The sequence below is a fragment of the Papaver somniferum genome, unplaced genomic scaffold, assembly GCF_003573695.1.
Source record: "Papaver somniferum cultivar HN1 unplaced genomic scaffold, ASM357369v1 unplaced-scaffold_76, whole genome shotgun sequence".
In the NCBI taxonomy this organism is placed as follows: domain Eukaryota; kingdom Viridiplantae; phylum Streptophyta; class Magnoliopsida; order Ranunculales; family Papaveraceae; genus Papaver; species Papaver somniferum.
Genome location: NW_020650526.1, coordinates 3,591,670 through 3,617,359, shown reverse-complemented (window position 1 = coordinate 3,617,359; position 25,690 = coordinate 3,591,670).

Here is a 25,690-nt window from a genome sequence, read left to right as displayed (position 1 = left end):
GATGAAATGGATCCGATCTAACGGCTGAGAATGGAGGCGGGTATGGATATAGAAAATGGGTTTGGGTAACGGTTTTGGGCCTTGGGTATGCCAAGCCCATATCTTCTTTAAGAACAATTCTTCCTTCTTGAGCCCATTCCTAGCTTTTTGGACGTGCGCTCCATTCTTTGCGGCTTCCTTGCGTAATTTCTTCCGGCTTTTCACTACTTTTCTGCTCTTTTCCGCTCTGCTATTCATCCAAACTTTATTTATTACCTAAAAATGCAAAATTAAGTAAGAAAAATATTTATTCTTGAAAACAATGAAAATACAGAATATGGGATAAAATGTAGAATTAATGCATAAAAGATGAGTTAAATGCCAACAAAAAGGGATAAATATATACAATATTTGGCACTCATCAGCTACGCTGCAAACATACATGAAGCCTATTCAAGTTACCCTTCAGGAATTGAGTGAATGTATTCGTTCTCATACACCTAAGAAGGAGACAAAGAAAAAGGTTACACCTTCACCTGCAGCTTCGGAAAAAGATGATTCGGAAGAAGACGAGTCGAAAGGAGAAGAAGAAGAAGAAGATGAGGATAAAAAGGACGAGAGAGAGATTCCTAAAGGTCCTACAACAACTAAACCTCATGGTAAGAATATGAAAATTGATTTTCGTGTTGATATTCCACTTTACTATGGGAGTGTCGATATAAAAAAATTGGATGATTGGATTGAACGTCTAGAGACGTATTTCTCTTTCTTTGAATATGGTTCAAAGGAAAAGATAGATTTTGCGGCATTGAAGCTACAAAAGCATGCTCTAACCTGGTGGAAAGCTTATCAAAGACAAAACCTAGGTAAGAGAGTAATGTCGTGGAAAAGATTCAAGGCAGATGTATGGAACACAGTTTTATCCAGTTGGCTACCTTGAGGAGAGATAGTTCAAGTGGTACAACTTGAAGTAGACTTACAACCAAACCGTGCAGGAATATACTACAAAATTTCAAAATCAATCTATGGTTTTGGATTTAGACTTGGAAGATCATGCTATCTATATGAAGTATATTTCCGGGTTCCATGAGTATATACGGAAGGAGTTGAAGATGTTTTTGGTGAAGCAAGTATAAAACCTAATGCTATTGAAGGCAGGCTGAAGAAAACTGATGTTGAGGGAAATGTCAAGGGAAAGTCTGGAAGTTTCGTCGCTAAAGGAGATGAAAGGAGCAAAGAGAAAGGGAAGTCTAACAATCAAGAAGGTTTAGTTTGTAGACATTGCAAACGAACATGGCATGATGTTGATAAGTGTTGGATGAAGTATCCTAATCTAAAACCAAAAGGGTTGCAGAAGAAAGAAGCCATGATAGCAACACTAGTCGCACAAGCTCCAAAAGAAGTCCAAGGACTAAAATAACCTATTCCAAAGCTCTCTCTAATGACAGGTGGCGCAGAAGAACTTACAAAAGACGATCCTAAGGAACGACTCTTCACGGTTAAGATGCAGGTTAAGAAAACACTAATATATGTTGTTATTGACCCGGGAAGTCAGAAAAATTTACTTTCACATTCTTTGGTAAAAAAGTTGGGTTTGAAGACTTTCAAACATCCAAAACCCTATCCTTTAGGGTGGCTTCAAAAGGAAGGTGGGTTACAGATTGCAGAACAGTGCACGTTCAAGTTTGCTTTTGATGAGTCATACATTGACGAGGTTACATGGGACGTGGTTTCATTGGATGTTTGTCAAGTTGTACTTGGTAGTCCTTACTTGTGGGATCGAGATGCGGTTTTACATAGGAGGGAGCAGAAGTATACCTTTACCAAAGATGGGAAAGCTTTTGTAATACGATCTATTAACTCTCCTCTTGAGGGAGCACGCTTAATTACAGCCACTCAGGTTAAGCGGTTGGTGAATGCTAGTACAAAGTTCATTCTCCTTGTGATCCATTCTCTTGACGAGAATTCAAGTAGAGTTAGTTTGGAATACATACCAAACAACAAGAAGAAGACATAAGAAGGTTAAGTATGTTTGAACCACCATTACTAGATGATAATGGAGATGATAAGATGATCTTGCCACATGCGGAAGACTTGTGGTTTGATAGAGAAGAATCACTCGAAGAAGATTGCATTATGGAGCGAAGAGCGACAGAGACACGCCAGGAAGAGAGTGAGACTTTCCTAAGTAGATGTCAAAGTCAAGTTCCCGGTAAGGAGAGATGGTTCAGCAGGGTAAAAGGAACTCACGAATTCCATAACCTACAAATATAACTTTCACAGGAGTTTAAGTTCTTGAGGGGGGGCGCATGATACATGTGTATCTTCCTTTCCCCGGGAACTAGTGATCCTCAAGACGAATTGAGGATAAAATCCTATATTAGGAAGGATTCCTTATTTAGGATAAATTCCTAGTTAGGGAAGAGTTTTGTTTTACGCAATACTCTTAGTTTAGGTAATATACCTAGAAAAGGAATTAGTCCTACAAAAGGAAATAGTTCCTAGAAGGTTTGGGAAACCAAACCGAAATCTATAAATAGAGATGTTTATCTCATAGCTAACACATCTAGTTATTGTGTTCTTGATATAGATGCACCTACACAGAATACTAGGCACATAAAACCTAGAGAAAGCTTAGAACAGTACTTGTGCAAGCTTAGCAAACAGTTTAAGGTTAATCCGCTGTTAGAGAAGATTGTGAGCGTAACAAAGAGAGAATTGTAATCGTTTTCTTATTCATAATCTAGAGAAGATATTTTCTTCGAATTACTACTTGTGTTCTATTTTCTAGTTTTCGTCTATTATTATTCTGAATTCCGCCTTTATAATAATAGTCACCAAGGTACAGAGAACAATGCGTATCAATAACTGTACCTTGGATCAGTGTGAGATTGATTGGGGTTCAACTACAGTCCAGACCGAAGTTAGTTTGGAGTAGGCTAGTGTCTGTAGCGGCTAAATATAGTGTGTGTTCAATATGGACTAGGTCCCGGGGTTTTTCTGCATTTGCGATTTCCTCGTTAACAGAATTCTGGTGTCTGTGTTATTTCTTTTCGGCATTATATTTTGTTATATAATTGAAATATCACAGGTTGTGCGTTGTTCAATCAATTAGAATATCCGACCTTTTGGTTGTTGATTTAAATGGATTTATACTTGGATATTGGTCTTTGGTACCATCCAAGTTAGATTTCTAGTATTTGATAAAGACTCGCAGATTTCTATTTGCTTGAGTATATATCAAATCGAGAGATTGAGATATAAACTCTTTGATATACTTTCTATCTAGATTGAGTCTGACTGTCTAGTTGATTCTCTAGAAAGTATATTGGAGTTTGTCCATACAAATTTCTAAGCGAAATATTGGGTGTGGTTGTTGTACCCCCACTTTTTCATGAGTATCTAAACAATCGATCAAGATCAGGATACACGAGTTATCAAGGAAAGATAACTGGACCTGGCTTCACGAATCCCTATAAAGACTTTGTAGTTACTAAATCCTAAAAGGGTTAGGAAGATGACGACTCTAGATACAAGTAGGACACACCAAAAAGTAGTGTCAAGATTCAAATATCTCGGTTGCTTGAGTTTCCCCTTTATAGACATTCAAAGCATAGGTTTCTTTAGGTTTAAGCTAAGATAGCTTTGGAACCAAACAGTAGAGTTTGATTTCCATCAAAGTATTTGGATCATGTACACTATAATAAGTTGCAGGATATCTATCATAGTTTATAAGAATAACATATCATGGTCCACCATAACCAATATAATTTCCAATAGAGAAGCTAGGTAGTTTGCGATTTTTTTCTTTATCGATGATGTTATGTCGAAGAATTGTTTGGTAGTATACACCATTTAAAAGTAGCACAAAAGGATCCCAACGAAGGAAAAAAAAACACCCATACAACCTAGCTAGGAAAACTAATAAGAAAATAATTACTTCCAACCAACAATGACCATCGGAGAATCATACTATAGCAAGTCCCGTTGCACTTTTAGCCTAATTGAAGGGTTTGGATTTTGACATCCCTAATTAATAACATCCTCAATACGTGTATATTTAGTATTAATTATCTTAGTAATTTTCTCTTTTCAAACAATATACACGAGAGCTGCTGGAATTCTTCTCCAAAGATGTTTACCAGGAGTAGAAATGCGGTGGCGATTCCATATAGCAATAAGAGCACTAACTGTCATCGTAAACATACCTAAGATTCCTACACATCCTAAACAAAAATACATTCATACTCTATGAGTGCATGGTAGGGCAGCTCAGCAATAAGTGGTCAATATCTTTTAGGCAGACGACCAAGACAAGCCTGCCAAACAAAGAAACTTACCTTTTACACACACTCCCTAAACCAAATCTCTAACTTAGGAAGAGAATTGTAAGGGACATTTCCATTAGCTATCATGCTTTCATAAGCCATCTTAACAGGAAAAATCGGTTTTTGTTAATTACCAAGCCAAAATAGTTGATCTTCTTCGTCGAGATATAAAGAAATAAAGTATAACCGAATCAAAAAGGTCGATGAAATATGACGAAATTGTAGGCATTCAAAATGGAGCAATGCTTGTTGGTGGATAACTGATAAAGTATTGAACAAAGAACGTGGATAAATGTTCCTCCCAATTGGATAATTCTTTGGCGAGCTTTAGGTTGTTTAGTCTTCCAACCCAAATCAGCAACTCCTTTTTTATCCTTAACTTTAGCTCACAGAGCATCGGGATCCTTACCAAGTCTCCACCACCATTTGAAGGAGACATTTTGTAACACCACGTGTTTTTAGCATGGCGCATGCTAAAAGATGCACCATGGCATGAGATGAAGCTTCATCTCAAGTTCAGTTGCATTGCAAAAGGAACATTGGCCTAGGCCAATACAGTGCCAAAATGGCGCATTACGTTGGGCATATTGGTCAAGGCCAATATGGCACCAAGAGGGTGTAAGTTGTAAGCTATATTGGCCAAAGGAAAATCTCGCATCAAATGATGCATTAGGCTAGTTGGGAGGATGGCCTAGAACAAAATAACGCCAAAATGACGCGATACGCAGGTCATTGTCCTATGGCCAATATCGCACCACAATGATGCAACAAGCCAGAGCAGGCTGGCCTTGAAACGTACAACCATCACGACTGGACATTGGAATGGCCTATTGGCCAAAGTCAGAAATACAGCCATCACGGCCGTTCAGTGGACCTGGCTCAGGAAATGTTCATCTATCATGGCCGGACATTGGAACTGGCTTGTGAGCCAGAACTGAATGTACAACCATCTTGGCCGGTTATTCAGAAATATATGGAAACAACCATGAATAGTAAAAGTGGGACTTGGTGAATGATTTTTCCTCCCCTAGTCAAAGTTGTAAAAATGTCAAGTTTACGTATATGGGGAGCGGTACTTGGTTGAAGGTGCATATGCGGACCATGCACCAAGTAATCTTTATATCTTAGCCGGAACGGTGTAAATGATGCTTAGACCTCGATGATGCATATACTTTCCAATGAAACATTTTAAGCATGGGCATTACTATGCCATGCCACAGACTCGATGATGCATATTCCTTAAGCATTTTGACGGAATGGCCTATACGGACTAGGTCATTACCATTATTGCTTGGCCACGGCCTCGCAAACGAGTTGGCTTGAGTTTCTGTCCCTTCGGAGATGAACTATGGTCTGTGCTTGATACCTTTAGAGTAGGGAAGGTTACGTAAGCAGCCGCAATGAGTTGCAGCATTGTCGGTCTAGCACGTTGTCGTTCATATCATCTAATTTAGAGATGATTGCGGCACTTTGTCCTCTCATATCATCTGGCTCGGTAGCTCGACGCAAGAGATGATTGTGGCCATACTTGATGAGGCTAGTTGCATTTCATTCCTTGGATGCTCATACTTTCTATCAAGGCGTTCGACGTAGGCATGTACCAATAGTGGATTGGACATGGCCAGGAAAGTAACTCATATCGGTATGAAAGTAGCGGAGCCTGCATGAGCCTAAGGGAGATGGAATAAGGCTGTCAATGGCCTATGGTCAAGTCCAAGCATGTATTATGCATGGACAACACTCGGAAGCCAGAAATGCATACAAGATGGATTGGCCATAGCTTTTATGGCTTTGAACCCTTCGCAGAACAAGGGTAAGTTGGAACGGTGTGGAAGCTAAAATGGCTGCATCATGCTCCATGATAATGCTTGCAAGGGAAAATGAACGTGCATTTGCTTGGTTTTAATCCCGGACTGTAGCTTCATCATGGCACATCGGAGAAGTTATGGCCTACGCGCCCAGTTTTATTATAACACCCCGTGTTTTTAGCATGGCGCATGCTAAAATATGCGCCATGGCATGAGATGAAGCTTCATCTCAAGTTCAATTGCGTTGCAAAAGGAACATTGGCCTAGGCCAATACGGTGCCAAAATGGCGCATTACGTTGGGCATATTGGTCAAGGCCAATATGGCACCAAGAGGGTGTAAGCTGTAAGCTATATTGGCCAAAGGCAAATCTCGCATCAAATGATGCATTAGGTCAGTTGGGAGGATGGCCTAGAACAAAGTAGCGCCAAAATGACGCGATACGTAGGTCATTGGCCTATGGCCAATATCACACCACAATGGTGCAACATGCCAGAGCAGGCTGGCCTTTGAAATGTACATCCATCACGGTTGGACATTGGAATGGAGTATTGGCAAAAGTCGAAAATACAGCCATCACGGCCCTTCAGTGGACCTGGCTCAGAAAATGTTCAGCCATCATGGCCGGACATTGGAACTGGCCTGTGATCCATAACTGAATGTGCAACCATCTTGGCTGGTTATTCGGAAATATATGTGTTAGAGCATAGCTCGGTCAACCTCGCATGCGTTGCAATCTCAAGCATGTTTGTCAATGTTAGTGATCAAAACTATAAGTCTTGATTTCTAGCCTACATAGCTAAGTCTCGGACTAGGATAGAAAAGTGTAGTTGAGCTCAAGGACTTCATGGCGATTCATCATACAACGACGAAGATCTATACAAGGAACCGTGGAACTTCATCAACAAAAAGGTATGTGGGGACTTGAACGTATCTATCACTCAAAAGTCTATCTCTTATATCTCCTTCTTCTTATGAGACCAAAGTCGTATGCTATATAGACTAGATCATACACATTTAACATTTCGAGCTGAGCATTCATTGCTTATCTTTTATCTCGAAATCGTGTGTTCTTAAAGCGTTTCGCGTTGATCAAGTTTATCTTCACCTAGTGATGAAAGTCATGAAAAGTTTCAATCACTTTGAGAATTGCTCTGACGTGAATCGATCTGTGAATAACGGGTACATAGCGTCCTCTGAGAATGTCTCAATGATTGAAATGAGAGTTTAGATTACATAACCATGTATTCCTTGAACCGAAGTTTTCGAACTTTGTTGATCAAGAGAAATCGGGGGGATTGTGGAATTGGCTTTCCAAGTCCGCGAACCCAGTCCGCAGACTCAGTCCGCGAACTGTCGGAAGTTCTCGCCAAGAATTTCTGTTGGGATTTCCCAAAACTCGTTTGTGTGCTTAGTCCGCGAAATCTGTCTGCGAACCCAGTCCGCGAACTGGCGGAAGTTCTCTTTCTGAGAATCTCTGCTGAGTTTGGAAAACTCAACCGATTAACTTAAGTCCGCGAACTTGTTTGTGAACTTAAGAGGTTATGATCTAAAGATGTGGTCTGAACATGAAACATTAAATTACTAAGGAATGCTTTATGCAAACCGTGACTATAATGTTCATGAGCCGATTCAATCGAATCGAATCATCTTTTTTTCAATTGTGTATTTTGTAGTTACATAAGATCTCACAGCAATTGAACAACTCTTTAACTAGTTCATTTGAGTCACTTGAACTAGTTATGGTGAAGAAGAACAAGGTTAATATGGATGCTCACATGGTTAATCTTTTGGGTTACTATGTTGACCCAACATAAACGTACATGTTTGGGCATGGTTTTCACGAACCCATTAAACGTCTACCCAAGTGTGTGTGACAAGCTAAGTTTTCGATCAAACGGTTGAGAAATATTAGCTTGAATCTAAATCAGGTTTTCATCTAACGGTGAATAAGGATTGCTTTGTAACTAAGGCAAAACCCTGATTTGAAGGCTATATAAAGGAGACATCTAGCGTTGTGCAAAAATAATCCCCACACGTCTGTGTGCTACTAGTGCGCCCGCTAGAGTCGATCTCCATTAACCTTTGATTTTCTTCTCTAAAATCAGGTTAACGACTTTAAGACTTCATTGGGATTGTGAAGCCATACCGATACTACTTTATCGTAGTTGTGTGATCTGATCTTGCATCTTCTATCGTACGAGTACAATCGATTGATTGGCTTGAGATCGTGAGAGTTCTCTGATAAGCAAGATAAAGAAGTCACAAACATCTTCGTCTCACTGTTTGTGATTCCTCGACAAACCTCCTGTGTAGTCAGGAAGGATTGTATAGAGGTGATTGATTAATCTAGGCTGTTCTTCGGGAATATAAGACCGGATTATCAATTGGTTCCTGTTCACCTTGATTTTATATCAAAAGATGGAACAAAACCTAGGGTTTATCTGTGGGAGACAAATTTATCCTTTGATATACTTTTCTGTCTGAGACAGATCTGTTTATTATCAAGTCTGTGATTTTGGGTTACAACAACTCTTGGTTGTCTGTGATATCAGCTAAGGGAATCAAGTGCGCAGTATCCTTCTGGGATCAGATGCGTAGGAGTACAACTGTACCTTGGATCGGTGAGAGACTGATTGGGGGTTCAACTATAGTCCAGTCCGAAGTTATTTTGAAGTAGGCTAGTGTCTGTAGCGGCTTAATACAATGTGTATTCAATCTGGACTAGGTCCCGGGGTTTTTCTGCATTTGCGGTTTCCTCGTTAACAAAATATCTGGTGTCTGTGTTATTTCTTTTCTGCATTATATTTTATATAATTGAAATAATACAGGTTGTATGTTCGTGATCATCAATTGGAAATCCAACCTTTGGTTGTTGATTGATATTGATTGATCCTTGGACATTGGTCTTCGGTACCGTCCAAGTATTCCTTGTATTTGATAAAGACTGGCTATTTTTTTTAGCTTGAGTAAAAATCAAATCAATAGAGAGATATTAACTCCTTGAGATACTTTTATCTTGATTGAGTCTTACTGTCTAGTTGATTCTCTAGCAAAGTATTTCGGAGTTAGTCCATACAGATTGCTAAGCGAAATATTGGCGGTGTTGTTAGACCCCCGCTTTTTCAATTGGTATCAGAGTTGTAAAACACGTTTAAGACCTCATCAGTCTGTGTTTGTAGCGATCTGACTCTATGGACAGAGGTGCTATCTCTATTAACGTACCACTAGTCTTCGATGGCTCCAATTACTTATGGTGGAAAATTGCTATACGAGCTTTTCTTCAATCGCGTGATTTTCAATCATGGGTATATGTGGTGAATGGTTATGATGCGTCTGTTGTTGCAGCTGGAGACGAAACTGTTCCCAAGAATATTGGAGAATATAATGCTGCCGAGATTCTTGCTGCAAAGCAGAATTCTGAAGGGTTAAATGCTATCATACATGCCATTGACCCAAGTCTTCAACACCATGTGTCTAATTTCACTAGGTCTAAAGATGCTTGGGATATCTTAGAAATCGTATTTGAAGGAAACTCCAGTGAAAAGGAAGCTAGGCTTCAAAACCTTAATTCCGATTGGGAGAACCTTCGTATGGCAGATGAAGAAACATTTGATGAGTTTAATCACAAAGTGTCTGAAATTGTTAATGCATCTTTTGCATTGGGTAAGACTATTCCTGAAAAGGACATTGTGATGAAAATTCTCAGATCGCTGCCATCTAGATACGAGTCTAAGAAGCATTCCATCGTTGAGGGGAATGGCTTCAATAATCAAGCTAAAGATCTTTGACCATGATCATACATCCAAAGTCGGTAAGGATGTTGCCTTTAAAGCAAAAAATAACACTAAATTACTTGCCAAAGGTAAAAGTGTTCATGTCTCTGAGGATGATCAGTCTGAGAATGATTTTTCAGATGACGACCTTGACATGTCGGTCTCCTTGATCACAAGACAGTTTAGGGATCTTCTGTTGAAGAGAAGTAAACAGTTTTCAAGAGACAAACCTAGGTCATCAGACAAACCTCACGGTCGCGTACCTCCTAAAAACAGGGATGCTAACGAGGCTGATGACGAGGACATGCCTCAGTGCTTTAAGTGTAAGGGTTTTGGCCATTTTTCTAATGAATGCCCAAATCGTAGAAAATACACTAGGAACAAAGGTCTAGCTGTAAAACTTGGTGAAATGTCTGAAACCTATGATTCCGATGAAGATAGGAAATCAAGTGTTGGGCTCCTTGGTGAAAACATCGATTTTGATACTTGTAGCAATACATATATCAACCTCAATGGGTTTGGAGAAGAAGGAAACCCAATCAAGCTGGAAGATTCTCTAACTGGAAACCCTGTCAGTAATGTTTAAGTATCTACTGTATGTCTAGCTGCTTGCACATCTCAGATGCCTGAATACTATCCAAGTTTGACGTGCTCGTTTTGTTCGATGAAGGGACACGAACTATCAAGGTGTTACAAGTACAAGCACCAAATAAGGCACGCCAGCAAACTTCAACGAAGAGCAGATCGATTAGCAAGGAAGATGAAACTTGCTCAGAAGACCGCCGAGGTATGTAGGATCTTATCTTCGTCTAAGAAGTTGGTTTCCAGGGATAGAGTAAGACCATTTGAAAAGAAAGTATGGTCGAATAGTTTTGATAGACAGAGTCTGAAGATTCCTCCCTTGAGGAAAAAGATGGACAAATCGTTATTCATCGCAACACAACTTGATTGTGTTGTTGGGAAAATCTTGTCTCATGTGCCTGATCGAAAAGAGACAAGATTGAGTGCTGATTCAGGCTTCAGTAAAGTTTTTCCTTCTTTTCTTAGATTTGTTATTTTATGTCTATCAAATAAAATAAACGGTTATTATCGACATTTCTACTCTTTATAGGGTTTTAAAGTTGGGCGTATACAAACCTGTCAATAGGTTTCAAAACCTACATTCCTTTTTCCTTTTTGACATCCTATATAAGATTGCTTGTTGAGTTAGGTGATTCAATCACACAAATCTAGTTGTTTATAACTGTTCTCAAAGCACCATGTCAGATGGAAAGGATGTCAACATGATTGTTAAATCTTCAATCAAGGAAAAAGAAAAATCTCTTGTTTCTAAGTCAATGAAAAAAAAGAAGGAATACAAGAAATCCCAGGGATGTGCCTTCTAACTCTCAAAAGTTTTCCGATGTTCTTGATGAGTTGAAGGAAGTAAGAAAGGAGATTCGTGAAATACAAGCTTTTGTGTCAAAGTCCTTAGAAATTCAGAGAGCCCTGGTACGACATAATCAGCCAAGACAGTTCGTTGATATAAACTCCTATCTTCGCGAACCGTATGTTCCAATGGCTTTTGACAACAAGGAGTTCGGGAATGATGCTGAATTTCTCAAAGGCATTGTCGCCTAGGATGTCTTCCTTTTGGATTAGTTGGAAGAATAAATAGTGGGTTGAATAACGATGATTGTGATTATACATAGCTATTTTTGTTTTTCATCTTCTTGTGTTATTTTTTAGGTTTATTATTTATTAAATTCTAAAAATATTTGGAGGATGATGTTTATTGCAGTATTTTTATGGGATATGTATTGTTTACGTCCGTGAACTTGAAGGTCCCATATTGCAGTCAAAATTAAAGTCGTTCATGAATCGGTATTCGTATTGATGAAAGGACGAATGGACTTTTGACATTTACAAAAGTTATGCCTATGCAATCATGTATTTGATGGAAAATAGGATAAAATCTTTTGTTCAACAAGGATAAAGTCTATTATGTCGTTATGATGGAAAATAGAGTAGATCTGTGTATGTTATCCACGGTATTGATCTTTATTGATCCATTTTATTATGTTTTACCGTGAAGGCTCCATTGTGTTTCTTATGTTGAGCACCTTACAACTAAGTCGATTTACCTTGGCTTTGTTGGTTGTTCCATAAGATGCTATATGTCGATCATTAGAAACTAAATTAATCAACTAGTTTGGTTATTTAGTTAGTACTTCATAAGTCTTATTTCTTATGTTGAGTACATGTACGGTTAAGGTTGTCATATTCTATGATGAACTTAGTCGGGGTTCCATAAGTTCTCTTATGTTGAGCCCAAAATAATTAAATTGATTACTTCGGCGATTAGTTTGGTTGTTTTTATTCCATTTAGATTAATTATAGGTTCTCTTGTAATTAATCTAGTTGAGTTTTCATATATTCCACAAGTTCTTGTATTGAGTATACGAACGGCTACACTATCATGTTCTTTTGTTAATGTAGTCATATATTCCGTAAGGTTTTCCTTATGTTGAGCATTTGAACGGTTAAGTTAGTCATCTCCGTGTGATTGACTTAGTCGTAGCTCCGTGAGTTTACTTATATTGAGCACTTTCAATTAAATTGATCACTTTTGTGGTTTGATTTAGTTGCGTATTCCAATTGAATTAATCATGGATTTACTTGTGGTTAATTTGGTTGAGCTTTGGATATAGAAAATCATTCATATGGTTTTTGGTGTCCAATAAAAATCCTTCTTTTCTTTCGAAATTAAGGTCGCTCTTGTTGTTCTCTCGGGAATGACATCAAATGGGGGAGAGTTCTTTTGAACTTGTGCTTAATGGTAATATCTTGCGGGAAGTGCGGCTGTGGAATTTTATAGGTGTTATCTTGTATCTTAAAACTCCTTGATGAATGTTGTTAGCTTCGTCTATTAGATTGCATCTAAATTAAGTTGGTATGTATTTTTCTTTTGGTCATGAAATGTCTCTTGTGGAAATTTCATTATGATCTCATTCTTGTACCTTTGCCAATTTTATTGACAAAAAGGGGGAGAAATATTGTAGTTCACACTACAAATACATATGGTTTTCAGATCATTGTGTAAGGGGGAGTGGTTTCCATGATCGAGATGGAGTATTGACTAAGGAGGAGTGATACATATCACCATAGTATTATTGTTAAAGTCGTGATACAATTGGACTTTGATGTTATATAATAATACTATGACACTGTATAATAATGATCGAGAATCTCGATTTCTCTCATTGTTATAGCTACGAATCTTCAATAACGATGGTGCTAAACTTACAACCTTTGGGATCATTGGAGTACTTGTGTGGCAGACCAGAGAATTTCTGTTTCGAACGGGTCATAACTAGACAAGTTCCGACTCTCTAATACGCCATTCGCGAAATAAGAATTCAAAATTTCAGTCGCTTGCAAACTCTGTTTTCCCTCCAAGGGTCATCAAAACTGCTGTACAATTTTAGATATCATTGCTAATCAACTAAATGATATGAATCACCTTGTGCAGAAACCTCGTTTTAACAGTCATGCAAATATCAGAATTGTCAGGGTAGTTCTGGATACCAGCAACCACCAGCCAGTGCCAATGGTCTTCCGGGTAGCCACCAAGGTGGTGGGGTGCCCCAGTGGTCCTGACAGCACACACCGTATCAGACGGGTGATAGATGTCCAGTGCCAATGTCAGGGTAGTTCTGGATACCAGCCACCATCGGCCAATGCCAATGGTCTTCCGGGTATCTACCAAAGTGGGGTGCCTCAGTGGGCCTGACAAACTCAAAGTACTCAACCAAGATCAACAGAACATCCTTTAGAAATGATATGAACTGGAAAAAACAACAATCATCTCCTTCCTAGGTAGTCTGAACAGCCAGTACTGCAACTACCTCTTACCAACGACATACACTATCATGTTGCGACCGTCTCTGAATAAATGGTATGAACTGCCAAGCAATAACCAAATCTTTTCAAACAATACGAACAACCTTGTAGGGTTGTGCTGAAGCGCATAGCGGATGCCTACGTACCCTCTCCGCTGCTCGAAGGGATCAAGCACGACCGTAGTTCGTCAAATTAGATAGTATGAACTACCCATAATGGTAGCAACCATCTCTTATCAGCTATCAAATAAACTGATTAAGGAATATGTATAAGAAGACATGCATGAGAAGCATAACCAAAAATGTGGACATTATCCCTTCCATATATCTCAAACCGTAATCTGTAGTAAACTATCTTTCCTGGCACGTACAAGCACAACAAGCTAAACAACCCAATCAAATATGTGTTCACCTCAAAGTCACATTAAGTGTTATACAAAATTTATATAAAAAGGCCCAAGTACAAGTAACTACGATTACTAAAACTACAACTGCATTTCTCGTTGGTATTAAATTACTCCTAACATCTACGCCGACTATATTGTCAATAAGGTTATGAGAACTAAGCCATCAATGCTCATAAAATAAGTCATAATTAATAGCAAACTTGGCGTTACTGAAAAAATACACGAGTAAGCTACTAGGCTTGTTACTGACACCTCCACTCCAAAACCTCAAATGAAGAGTCCAAAATGCCGAGAGCCATATTTCACAATCAAATCTTAGTATGAGCTATCCAAGATTCAGTATGCTGTATATCCACAATAAAAATCCAATTCATGTTATGTTTATGTTGCGTAGCTTGGCCAAAATAAATCAAAGAAATGAGTCGTCCTACTAGATCGAAGTCAATATTCCCGCACGGTACCATAAAATGTGAAAGCTAGAATTTGTGTACGGCATCACATAAAAATGAAATGTGAATGAAAATAGTTAAAAGCAAAGATAAAAGTAACATTTCAAGCACGAGCACCTCCCCATGATCTTGCATAAGTTACAAGCACATCCCCATGATCTTTCATAAGTTACAAGCATCAACTATTTTTAGCACAATTCAAAGTTCAATCTCTTCAAATGTAATTTGTACTTTTTAGCACAATTCAAAGTAATTGTACTGATATTACAGGAATGAATCATAGTGGCTCTTCCTTGCCACCATTTACTTAAAGCTTGGTATCAGAGAAAATAGAATAACATCATTTTTTTCATGAGGCTCACATGAGAGGTAAGCATTACATGGTACTATGTAAAGAACAGTACTAATACACATCCATGAACGATGTCTATTCACCCAACAAACTTTACTGATCAGACTATGAGAGTTTGGATTCAATCCGATGACCACCTATTGCAATAATGACGGATTAGTGGGCTGTGAAAGATTCCTGTTTTTGCAACGTGCAGTCCCAATGTATTCAGGTTTTTCAGTAGCTATTGTCACCCGATCGTCGTGAAATTTTTACAGTATCCTGATGGCTCATACTACTATAACATATTAAAAGAATCACAGTATTCTAACGGTTGGATCTCCGGATATTGGCAAATTACTAAACGTATAATTCTTGGGTTTAGATGACTTACTACATCTTTAAGCCTGTACATCTACTAATGAAACTGAAGATGGAAATCAGTACCAACACCATAAACAAACCAGCATACTAACACTTAGTGGTTCACTACTTAGATCATTTCTTTGTCACCAGGACAAGTAGCAAGTTATATATCCACCAATCCAAATACATCCGTAACATCAATATGATTGTAGTAAGCACACGAAATAATATAACAACCCATCTGTTTTATACTTAAGTTATACACCAGTATTTTTCGATTATAGATTGAGTTCTCAAAATTAAAGCAATTAACTTAACTAACATGAACTCATAAGAATCAAATCAACTAAAAAAAATAAAATCAAAAGGGTGCTTAAAAGGTTGCGACAATGCATAACAAAATGTTGTTTCAGAAATTCTAACTCTAATATGCTATGTTTGCAACACCATAAGTTCTCAAGCATGTAACTAAACCAACCATACTTTACCATTTCTGAAACCTCTCGCAATCCTCTACAATCTCCAAGAAGGAACCAAGACCTAATTCAAAGTCTAAATAGTTCGAAATCACCAGGCAAAACCCTATCATGTGCTGCCTTCAGAAAAATCAGTTCTGACATGCTGTTTTCTCTAGGCTATAACTCAAAAACTACAAATGCAAACATCACGCCATTTTAACAGATTACAGAAGGCACAACCACAAACATTTCTCATTAAGAAACCATCAGATAAATCCCTTTAGATATGCCCCGAAAATGGCTTGCGAAAAGGCTGTTTTCACAATCATTTTATAGGTTCTTTTATGACATTTTATCAAACATGTGATCCCCATGCAAAAATCAGAAACTTCAATATGAAATTTATTCAATTTTTAACCATCTACATCACAAGACATACACATGCAATTCATGGATTACTAAGGAAGGGATTACAAACCCCTAGTTCTCATCAATTCTCAATTCAAACATAAATTAGGATAAAACATATTTTGAATCTTTATTAAAAACCCTCAAATTTCACATAAGAACCATAACTTTGCATGAAACAACGATTTGAAGTTTGACGTAATTCATGCCCATAAATCAATAATTCAAGATCAATTACAACTACCCATTTAGGCAAATGAAACAAACTACATGATTTATAGTGAAATCTTCATAATTTTGCAAAACACTAGATTTATCATGAAATCCCTACCTCAATCACATCTCTATCCAAGTTGAACTCAAGAAACTCCATGATTCTCTAGCTCTAACATCCTCTTGTCCTTCTCACCAATTGCTAAAGTTGATGGAGAAGTAAAAGTTACCAGGAGAGAATAAGATAGGAGAGAACCAAATACCTTCCTCTCCAAAACTAAAAGAAAAGAAAAAATGTTTTAATTTTTGCTTCTCTTCTTCTTTTTATTTTTTTTCCATTCAGTTGACAAAATGACCGAAATTCCCATGAATCTTAATTTGCACACATGCTACGTTCTCTCGCAAGCTTCCCTACATTCTCGCGAGATCTTATTATTGTGCGATATTTGGATCCTACAGCATGCGTTGCTATCTAAAGCATGTTTTTCAATGTTAGTGATCAAAACTATAAGTCTTGATTTCTAGCCTACATAGCTAAGTCTCGGACTAGGATAGAAAAGTGTAGTTGAGCTCAAGGACTTCATGGAGATTCATCATACAACGACGAAGATCTATACAAGGAACTGTGGAACTTCATCAACAAAAAGGTATGTGGAGACTTGAACTTATCTATCACTCAAAAGTCTATCTCTTCTATCTCCTACTTCTTATGAGACAAAAGTCGTATGCTATATAGACTAGATCATACACATTTAAAATTTTGAGCTGAGCATTCATTGCTTATCTTTTATCTCGAAATCGTGTGTTGGTAAAGCGTTTCGCTTTGATCAAGTTTATCTTCACCTAGTGACGAAAGTCATGAAAAGTTTCAATCACTTTGAGAATTGCTCTAACGTAAATCGGTCTGTGAATAACGGCTACATAGCGTCCTCTGAGAATGTCTCAATGATTGAAATGAGAGTTTAGATTACATAACCATGTTGTTTATGAGTGAAAACTATTCCTGCCGAATTTGGTAATTTGGGGTGTGTGGATGAGGAATGAATCTAAACCCTAAACAAATGCACTGCACAGGAGTGCTTTGTGATTCGAGAAATCAATCTGTATAATTTTGGCCTAAACCAAGAAATGGCCGTTCCAGACTTGCTTCGGTCACAAAGTGAAGTAGATGGGGTTGATCTTAGGGAGGGAAGCGAAGAAGGTGTTGAGATTGTGAAGGTGTTGGCTATGTATGACTTGTATCAGAAAGATGAACTGGCTTGCAGAATGTAAGCTATCAGTTCCGGTGTTTGAATACTGTTGTATCAACACTTGCTTCTGTTGTTTTGTCTTGTTTGAAAATAGGGAGGAGAACCTATTTATACAAGTCATTGAGCCTAACCCACGTCTCTCATGGCAAGTGGAGAAAGTGGAGTGATGGAGTAGTGGAGTTGCGTGTGTTAGTGTTACACGATCAGTCTTGCCCACTTCTCCCTTCATCACTAACCGTCCATAACTTCCTGACACATTCTTGTGATGGCGTGTTGTGCGTTGCACGCTGTAAACCGCCATACCAATACCCAAGTATGTATATCCCCAGTTTGTGACATGATTGATGTCTCGAGTATGTGGATCGTGGGACCCACAGAAAGTAGCATGTAATGTTAGATTAAATAACTAAGTTATTTAAGGAGTCGATATTTATGAAATATCGTGTGAATCCTATGCATGTAATGCATCGAATGTAGTTAGCATGAGTGAAGCATGGCTGTTTTAAGGCTTAATGGAGTAAGTCACGATTAAGCATCTTAAAATAGATGCATGTCTATCCATCTTCAGGTGATCATTTGGGGATGTACAGGTAAGTCCTGACTTGGCCGATCACTTGGTGTGGTAGTGTGACGGATGGTAATCACCACGACACCTCATTGACCAGTTAACTCATGACCAGGGTTGTGTAACCAAGCAGGTGAAGTTGAACGGACGAGATGATCTTTGAGACACTCATCTGCGACCGTTAGAGGAATTAGGGTTTATGAAGAGGTGCGCAAGCATCACTCTTCATCTTGGTTGAATCCAAGCTTGGGACACGATTTTGTCAAGGACGATTGGGCATGCGTGTAGACGGCATGCCGGTGTACATGTCCATACTTCATTGTCTCGTGAAAGTGTAATCTAGATCGCTCAATTTGTCCGGCAAAGAGGAACGGCTAGGATTGATTTGTGACAGATATTTTGTGTCGCCAAGGCCACGCGTCATGCCAACTTTGGGCGCGCGTTTCGAGGGGACCAAGCCTGGTCGGTCTTGGCTGATTAGTCTGGTGTGCAGACGACGGGCTGATGTACACGCATGTATTTCATTGTCCCATAGAAACGTGATCTAAGCCACTCAATTTTTCCGGAAAAGTTGAGTGGTCGAGATTAGTTTACATTTGGGAGGTGTGATCACGCCTAGTTTGGGCGTGCGAATCGAAGAGACAATGTATGATATGCCTTGGCCGATCGGATGTGGAGATCGATGGGACCACAATGATCATGTTGATGTGCACCGGACCTTCCTAGTTTATTCCTGGAACCTTCGTTCGTGCAGGAGAAAATGGACGCTCATGATGTTCAAACCCTAATTAGGGTTTCACCGGCCGTGCGTCATGCCTTGTTTGGGCGCACGAACTGGAACGATCAACTATAGTTGATTCTGACCGATCAGTCATGTGTGTAGGCGAGCCCACGGTGATTGTGTTGACATGCTCTGGGACCTTTGAATCTACATCTACACCCTCTATATATGCCTGCGAAGATGGATGGTTGAGACTGATTTGCGACACATGTAATGTGCCACAGACCTTAAATTAGGGTTTCACGTCCGTGCTGCTTTGGCTGGACGATTTTGCAAGCCATGTTACCCTTTTGGGGAAGCCGACCATGTGGGGCCCGCATTGGGTCGGTGGTGAGTACTCCAATACCTGCCTGGGGGTTATGGATCCGATCTAAGCCATCCAATCATGATGTTGAAGTTGGATGGTCGTGATCGTTTCTGAGACTGATATAGACAGTCCAGATGCTTGATCGGGCTAGTAGAACACTCCGAGAGTTGTATCCTGTATGGGTATTTCGTACATGCCTCCTTATTTAATACTTGGAGATTCGTGTTGCTCTGCTGAGAGCGATCACTCAGTCGTCATGCCGCACCAATAATGAGAATGGAGTAGTACAGGAAATACAAGGCTGGTCATGCATTAATTGGTAATGCTATAAGTTTTATATTGAAGAAGTATTCTCCACTTTATCAGTGGCTTTATCCTTTGCAGGATGTTAGCGCATAGTTTTGGATTTTACAATTTTAGCCTTAAATGAAAATCCACCATCAACATTAAGTCCCCTGCCTAGCACATAATGGTTACACTATTGTGGGGTAGGCATGAGATGGTGACAAATTTGTATAAGGAAATGACTAAGTTAAAGTAAATACACATTTACCGCATAGATAGACATCACCAGGTGGAGCTGGTCAAATTAGGGTTTGGGTGAAAAGCACGACTCGGTCGGCGTCGAGACCTCCGGATAAGCTCTGCTACAGCTGATTTGGTCTTCCTTTAGGGTTTCCTTCAACATGTATGCGGGGTTTAAAAACTGTTATTCATTGATAGGCTTTTCTTGCAGAAACTCTATCTCTTTGACATGTCGAACAACAGCAGATCATCTTCTTCATATCACCCAGGATCTTCTGTTAAACGCGTACGCCCATTTGAGGTTCAGATGAACAACTTTGCGATGATTCTCCTGTTCGTGTCCGCCGAAGGACCGTACCAGTTCGCTCCTCCTCTTTTTTGCAGAGACGTCCATGTGTGACAGTGGTCGATGATGATGATTTGACCAGTCCCCTTCCTTCAAATTCGAATACGCCCACTCCTGCGGATCTCGACGATGCTGATCTAGGTATCTCTTCTTACGAATACCCCAACGCAGGTCTTCCATTTGATATTCACATGAAATTTCTGTCTTCTAGCTATCGGACCATCGGCGAATTCTTGGTGCGAAAAGAGTTCGTACCATTATACACAAAAGTATGGAAGAGGTATGGCCATATTGCAACCAGGAATGTAGTTCAACACTGTGCATCTTCTTTGGTTACCACGGTAAACTTCCTTCTTCCCCTGATTGCTGAGATGGAGGGTATCTCCATCCGTAACGTTGCCGAATCAAAATTTTAAGAGTGGGAGAACATGGTGTCTACCTGTGAATCGATGGAATTCAATGTGGGTTGGCTATGTCAGCATCTTGACATCACCAAGGTTGATCGAGCCGCCATCCTTGCGAACGTAGTTCCTGCTGCGAAGGCTATCTTGGAAGAAGAAAAGGCTCTGGCTGCAGAATCGGAGAAGGTGGAGTAGGCAGTACAAAACTTGAAGAATAAGACAGAGAGATGTCAAGCTAGACTGAAGATGATGCTCTCAAGGAATTATAATCTGTTAGATGGCCTCTTCTAAGCCGCATTCAGCTTTATTTTCTCATTGTTAACGACGTTCATGTCAAAAGGTTTTGAACATCCTTGCGGAATAAATTGTACTGGTTTTTGATTGATGAAACAGGTTTTTTCATTAAAGCATCTCTGAATAAATTGATAATTCAAACATGTAATGAAAATAAATGCCTGTGTTGTTGTGTCATGAGACAGAGCGTACAATGACCAAGCATGATATGCCTTGAGCCATTTTTCGTTGATGACTATCTCTAGCTTTCCTCCGTCCACTTTAATGATCTTGTAGTAGACGGTATTGTAAGCCTTGGTGATCGTATAAGGACCTTCCAATTTCGGTGAGAATTTCAGTGCGGACATGTCTTGCTGGATTTGTTTGGCCATTTTCAAGACCAAATCCCCCACTCTGAAAACTCGTGGTTTCACAGTTTTGTTGTATGCCCTAGAAATTCGATTCATGTACACGTGAGTGTGTTCTTCTGCTTTGCTTCTTTTGAAATCCAGAGTGTCTAACTCCGCTACTCTAGAGTTGGATGCTTCAGCCTCATTCCAGTGGACCCCGGTTGCTGCTGCATTCCTGGCTGATGGGATTTTGATCTTTGCTGGGAGAATTCCGTCTGCACCGTAAACAAGTGAGTATGGAGAAACTCCAATGGAGCTTCTGGGTGACGTTCGATATGCCCATAGTGCCATTGGTAACTGGTCATGCCATTCTCTAGGACTGTCATGCACTGTTCGACTGATGATCCGGATCAGTGTCTTGTTGGTACTCTTAGCTTGTCCGTTTTCTTGAGGATAGTAGATAGTGGAGAAGACCTATTTAATTCCATACTCTTCAAGTAACTCTGGTACCTGTTTGTTGGAAAAGGGAGTGCCGTTATCAGTGATGATATGCTTTGGCACACCGAAGCGACAAATGATATGTTCTTTAATGAAAGACGCAATCGTTGCTCCTGTAATCCCTCGTAGAGGAATGGATTATACCCATTTAGTGAAGTATTATGTCGCAGTTATGATGTACTCGTGCTGATTTGATGACGGAGGATTGATTTTCCCGATAATGTCCAGTCCCCAGCTGTAAAATGGCCATGGACTGCTTATCGAGTGTAAAGGGGGTGGAAGGAGCGTGAACAAGGTTCCCATGAATTTGACATTTTTGGCAGATTTGAACGAAAGCGGTTGCGTCATCCTCCATGGTCGGCCAATAGTATTTCTCGTGTATCTGGAGAAACAGTTTCCTCTTCCCTTGATGTTCCCCTTTGTGCGTTTCCTTCAGCATGATTGGGATTTCTACCCCAGCCAGGCATCGCAATAGATCACCTGCGAAGCTCTTGCGATACAGGATCCCTTCGTGAAATACGAACCGCTTGGATTTTTGCTTTATCTTGACAGCATCCTTTTGATTATTGGGAGTTGCCCTGTTGTGGAGATAGCTAATGTACGGCTCTCTCCAGTCCCCAGCGTGGTTCACACTAAAAACCTCCAATTGGTGTGGCGGCGCTTGACAATTTGAGCAGGACTTCTGAAGTAGTCTGGATTGAGTCTCCATCTCTGGCCAGTAATAGACCAGGCGTTGAAGTCGTCGGTAAAGCATTACCACCAGTGATTGTCCGCAAATTTCATTGTCAACACGGTTAAGCTGTTGTTGTGCCTCATCATCTCCAAGACATCTTGATAGAGAACCATCCTGGTTTCGATGATATAGCATACCATGAAGCATAAAGAAGTTCTGCAGGGTTTCGAGCCTGACCTTTCCTTGGGAGAGTGAGCTGCTGAGCTCCTGAATGATCGGTGATAGACGCATTTATATGTCTAATTTTTCCTCAATGTTTCGTATTGTTAGTACTCGTTTCGTCCTTATTATGGTGTTTTGTGTGTTTGTAGGTATTTTTCGAAAAAAATATTGTTGGAAAATTCGGCTCGAAAAGTTGCTCGGGGCCCCCCGGAAGACATTTGTTATACGGACCCCCACTTTTGCTATGTGTCACCACGGCTATGTGTAGCCCATTTGTCCACAACACCCATTTGCTATTCGGCACCCACGACGTTGGATAAGGGCTAACCATATTCTTCATTTCAAAAATTATGTTTTGGCGGGAAATTTTTGGTTTCAATGTCAGAACTAGGGTTGCGAATTTGAGCTTGTTTTAGTGAGACTAAAGAGATGGAACAGTTTGGGTATCTTATTTTGAGCCTAACATGATTGTTTTGGGTCTTTGGTTCGATGGATTTTGGCTAGAACTCGAGTTAGAAGAAAACAGGGAGGTTTGTTTGGCAGAGAAGACATTCACGGAAAATAACGTGAAGATAATGTTCTTGCATGAGTTTTACTTCACCAGGGACTCATTCTAAGCGTGTTTGGAGCATGACTGAGATTAACAAGGAAGGTCGGACAGCTGCAGATGCATCATTGTGAAAGAAAGGAAAGAAAATATCTCCAAAATATTTTCTTTTACTGCCGAATATTGGAAGGATTTTCCGGAGTAATGAGCGAAGATTCTTGTCCCTGTTGAGTATAAATAACCTATTAGGGTATCACTGAAGGGTTACGGAGAGAGTTGGAGGATTTAGAACATCTCAGAGGCGAGAAATTGAAAGTTGCAGAGAGTCACCATTTCTGTTGCTGCATAGCCGAAGAACACGAAGAACAGACTAGCAAAGACAGTCGTTTTTCTACAGTGATAACGACTCACAGCCGAGGGTCGTACATCAGAGGCAGACTTATTTGCTACAGTATCAGTGACACATACTGTGTATCGTTCTGGTTTGTAACACATATAACTGTTACAAACCCGGTTTTCATTATATTTCTCCCTTTTCATCATTTGTAAACCATTTTTGAGCAATAATAATGAATTTCGAGCGTGTTTCCAACATGATGATGTGCTAATTCTCTCACAACCAAGGCAATGGGGAAGCTATTTACACATGAATAATTTGGTAACTATTATAGTTTCTCTAATATTTAATTATAATTCCCTCAATCACTGCTTTTGCAGAGTTTTTAATTGTTTGCATAATTTTATTCATTAGTTGTGATTCAATTAGATAGGTTATGCTTTGATTAGATAATCTATGCTTAGGGGATACAATTAAATTTTGAGAATTTTCCTGATTATTTGTGAGTTAAGAAAATAAGGGACTTAAAGATCATTAGAGTTTTGGGTTATTTACCATCATTCATTCATGTGTAATAGTGGAATCAGTGTCTTGGTTATTTTCTCATATATTGAAATCAAATTTTGAGTTACGTTTTCTTTATTTTAAGTTTTATTAAGTCTAGAATCTTTTGCTTTCACAAGCCTCAACGAACCTATTACTACAACTCAATTGAAAATCCGATCAATCGGCGTTCGCCAATCGGGAGGCTCAGTGTCTTTGTATTGTGACAGCCATGTTGATTCTATGGTTCTCCTCTTTACTGTCAGGGTTTCTTCAAAACCTTCTAACTTCAATTTGGAAGCCAGCGTTGCTAGGCAATCGGCGTGTTTGTTTTTGCTGCGACCAATATGGGTTATGGTTGCATCGGCAAAGTAGTTTAGTAACCTTTGTGCTTCTGATCAGTATGGAGCTAGTGTTACTTCCTTCAATGCGTATAATCCATTCATCTGATTCACCAGTAGTTTGGAGTCACCTCTTATCTCCAGACGTGTGACTCCTTCTTGTTTGGCTATTGACAACCCTATGAAGAAGGCTTCATACTCTGCTGAGTTGTTGGTGCATTGGAAGTTCAGCTTGAGGGAGTGTGAGAATATTTCCCCAGTAGGGGATACTAAGATCACGCCTGCTCCTCCGGTATTACTGCTATGGGTAGCGGAGCCGTCAAAATACAAGATCCATGCTTCTTCCTCGACAACAGAGATATCTGGAAATTCTCCAGGAAGATCTTCATGTAGCCCCGTAGTACATTCTCCAGGGAATGCTGCTAATAAGTCTGCGACTGCTTTCCCGTTGATAGCTCTAGGCGATGTATGTGTTATTCCAACTCCGACATTTGGATAAGACACTTGGCCTTCCTTCCCATCAGGACCGGTTTTGAAAGCAAAAACTTCGCAGGATCAGAATTAGATATGAGTACCACCTTGTTGGACAATAGGTAATGTCTGAACTTATGAATGGAATAGATTAGAGCTAAACATGCCTTCTCCGCCTTGGGATACCTGAGCTCAACATCTCTTAATAATCGACTGAAGTAATATATGGGGCGTTCGATTCCCTCATCGTCTTCCTGGGAATGTAAAGCCCCTATAGCGGTATCGCTGAAGGCGCTGTAGAGACATAGCGGCTTCCCTTGTACGGGATACCTCATGATGGATGGAGATGATAGTATTCGTTGAATCTTTTGAAACGCTTCCTGTTGAGTTGCGGTCCAAATAAAATTTTCCCCCTTCTTCAGCAAGGGGGTGAATGCAGCGACAAGCTGGGCCAAGCCAGGTATAAAACGACGAATATAGTTCATCTTGCCCATGAAGCTCTGAATTTCCTTCACAGTTTGTGGTGGCGGCATCGTGAGGATGGCTTGAGTCTTGGACAGGTCTACTTTGATCCCTTCAGCAGTCACTTGGAATCCCAGAAATTTTCCTGAAGAGACACCGAAGGCGCATTTCAAAGGATTCATCTTCAATTTGTATTCACGGCACCTTTCGAACACTTGTCGTAAGACTCCTGCGTGATCTTCCCGATCTCTTGACTTGACCACAATATCATCCACGTAGTCTTCTACTTTCCTATGCATCATGTCATGGAAGATTGCCGTCATAGCGCGTTGATACGTTGCACCGGCATTCTTTAAACCGAAGGGCATAACATTATAGTAAAAATTGCCAAGAGG